Consider the following 3,786-nt stretch of genomic DNA (forward strand, 5'->3'; position numbering starts at 1 on the left):
ATTCATTGATCAAAAGATGCTTTACCATTCATCACAAATTTGTATTTTTTAATTTGGAAGATAGATGGAATATGAAATATGCTTGCCAAAATGAGAATTATTATTATTATTGTTGTTGTTGTTATTATTATTATTGTAATAAGGAGAAGCTCCAATGAATCGATGCATGCAACATCTAAAGTCTCTTCTAAGAAGTGTGAGGGAAGGATATTGAGGATGCATGTGGTTAGCGTGATTTGAATTGAAAGAACTTTGAAATCGTATTTTTGAGCAGATATTTGGTGTGTACATGGTTGTCAGTTGAAGCGGAGTGCCATGCCACTGTCGGCACGGAGCTCAAGCATAGACCCAGTAACCCCGTTCATTGAGGAGACGGAACCCCCCGCCAAAGTAAGTCGTTCCCCTCTGATGTTAGACTGCCCAAAATAGTTTTCTGGGTCTATGCTCAACAAGACGTCCAAAGGAGCGACGTCTCAGTGTCCCTTTGGCTTTGGCTTCAGAGCGGACAGCAGGTCACAAGAGCTGATGCTGACATTTAATTCATTATTTGATTTGACTATCGCATGTGTCAAAACCCAAGAGAGTTTTCACATTATTTTTTCAATTCATCAACTGTTTAAGATTCTTTTTTGCTGGTCAAATGGTTCCGTGGCGCCACCCTTTTATACTTTATAACAGAATGCATTAGGCTGCAGTTGGATTGGACGATTAGAAACAAGAGGAAATCCAGGAATGTTACATTCAAAGTGTCATTAAACTAATTACAGTAAAATACAGGCGCTGTCATCACAACAACAGAGCAACAGGGAACAGTTTAGTGTTGGTAGAAACACTGTCCACGACGGACCGTTCTTGCTTTGCTTATTCAACCACCCGCCAGTCAGACTGGTGCTCAGAAAAGACACTGCCTGAACAACCAACCAGTTATTTACCAGGCAGTGGACTGGGTCTTTACTATTTACTGTGGTGGCTGTGGAGTCGAGTGCAAACAAGATGAGGTTGAACTCACTGCTGAAGGTCTGTAGATGTAAAAGAGGAATCCCTCAGAATAGCGTCAGCAGCTACTGTCAGCATAGAATCTATATATAATGGAATGAGTCTACAGCAGATGCCCTGTGAACTAAACCAAAAATAATCAGCAGTTTGTTTAATGTCGATCTTCTTTCTTTTCCGACCAAAACCAAAGCTAAAGCCTCCTATGTGCTGTATGTCTTTCTTCATTTATTTCTTGTGCATTACAGAGCCATCTATAGGCCTGGCATATGTGCTTAATTAATGCGTTATTAAAATATTTTAATCACATTTTAATTTAATTTAATTTAATTTAACAGTTTGCTCTCCAGACAACACAGAACCTTTGTAAGTGCAGCAGTTCCTGGTCCACTGAACACACTGATGCACAAGACACATGGCAGCGAGGATGATAACAACAACAACAAACATGGAGGAATCCCTGAACAAAGCAAACAAAAGCTTCTGTTTGCTTTGGTTCAGGGGTGTTTTTCGCTACACAATGGCCAGGGTGTCCACTACTCTGAATGTATTTAAAATTCTTATTTGATTCAAATTCTTATACAAATATTTTCTTGACATTAAAAGAGCTTTAGTTTAAACAAGGTGATATAAAAACTTGAATACAGCCACCATTGTGATTTATTGTGCCATTGTCAAACTGATGCAAAATAAACATTACTTTGATGTTTAAATGTATGTATGGGTCCATCATTTGATCAGTAATATACCAAATTCATTCCAATTGAAAAATATGGCTTCTTGTGGCAAATATTCTTATACCATTAAACTGCGATTAATTGAGATTAATTTATCACAAATTCTCTAATTAACTAGATTTTTTTATTGAATTCCTAATTGTTTTATATTTTTATTTATTATTTTATGTTATTATAATTATGATATTGTACATAGTCTATTATTACATTATCTTTATGAACAATGTGATTAATATTTTTTTTTTAAATAGGGTCCATTACTGAGCTATAGATTACACTATTTCTTGTAATAGTAATGACTTACACTTATAAAGCAACGTTGCCAAGACTGGCCATGCAGCAAAGGTTTTGTGTGATCATCTGATTCCACACATAATTCCAGATAAAATCATGTGCTAGGACTCCACACCAGCAGATCTGATCTGACTCTCCTGTTTTTTGCCTTCAGTTCATTTTATGTTCAACAGCTAAGAGACAGATTGGACCAAGCGAGCGGTGTTGGTTTTTCTGCACCGAACGCAGGGGCGACCTTTACAGCATGAATGAATCATTTAAGCAGGAAGATTCATATAAATGCAGATTCTTTCTGAAACAGCAGTGTATTTCTGCCGACGCGGTGCAGTCCGACAGTTGTAGTGTTTTCCATCTGCCAGCAGCATAATTGCATGCCTGACAGCCATGAAGGATATCTAATAATGTCAATCAGAGGAGAATGGAGGATATCAATGTGAGCCCGGAGAATGTGTGGCAGCCAGTCAGCCGTCAAAGCTCCTGCTGTTTGGTTTCTCTGTCGAGGCGAGAGCTGAATATTTCATCGCCGCTAATTTGAAGTGTTACATGAGCTTCCCGTGTGACTAAACATTCCATGAATCACCAGTCACAGCCGCAGCAGACAGAGGAGGATGAAAGGCTCCTCCTCACCTGCAGGCTGGGCCAGAACTCCCTTCCTCTTCCTTCTCAGGGTCACACGTTCAGAAAGCGCATAAATAATTTAGCGATGAATTCAAATTAAAACTACAAGCCGAGCGATAATCACTGCCAACTGTTCTGTTGCTGGAGATGTGTGATGGGAGGTTAGTGATGCAGGAACCTGACACATCAAAGCACCAAGTCTCCTGTTTGGTTACTGTTCTTGTGAAACCTCAGAATGTTTGGTGGCGAGGGCGTGTTAAAGCATCCAGTCCTGCCATGACATGGTCATCAACTTTGGGTGGTCAACTACAGGTAGAGGCGCCGCTCATAAATCGTTTCTGTCTCCAGCAAGAGGTGAACATAGTGTGGCTTCCTAAATTCCTCATCTCAGTAAACTGGCAGGAATTACGGCACTTCCAATAACAACCGAACCCAGTGAAAGAAATACACAGTTTGAATGTGCGACGATTTGTCTGGAGTGTGAAGGTGAAGAATGTGAGACAACCTTGTGAGGAGTGGAGGAATGGTGACTCTATCTTTTTCTTTTCATGTTTTGGGCAAAAATCTAGCATCCAGTGAGACCTAGATTCCAGTTGTTGCGTACTGTACTGTAACGTAGGGGGCCATTGTCATATCCTTCCAGAGGGCGGACCAGATGTGCCATTGCTTTTCATTGTGTGTCTTTTTTTCTTCAGCTCACATATGAAGTAGGTTTTGTTAGGAACTGAGATGAGCAGAACCCAAGCGTGTGTAATGTCTGGTGCGCAAGGAGAGTCGGACTCTGAAGATTTGAGTTTATTAATACAATAAATGTATGAACAAAGACAGACAGAAGGGAGCACTGAGAGTGTACCAGGAGAGAAATATGGAAGCAACAGAGCAGAGGCAGGGAATAAATCATAAAACAAAGCAAATTAGAGTCAGAATACTCAGAATAGAAACACGTAAACACACAGGTGTCAAGCACAGGCTTGTGGAAAATACTCAAGTAATCAAACACACCATTGTGTATCAATATACAACAGAAAAAGACATGGAGGTTAGAACAGTCGCACAGTGAAACACAAATGGAGCAAACATCTGAGCAGAGGAAACAAAACAAACATAGCAGTTGAACTAGTTCACAGATAAATTCTACAAAAAA

This window comes from Synchiropus splendidus, chromosome 14 (genome assembly GCF_027744825.2).
Source record: "Synchiropus splendidus isolate RoL2022-P1 chromosome 14, RoL_Sspl_1.0, whole genome shotgun sequence".
Taxonomy (NCBI): Eukaryota; Metazoa; Chordata; class Actinopteri; order Syngnathiformes; family Callionymidae; genus Synchiropus; species Synchiropus splendidus.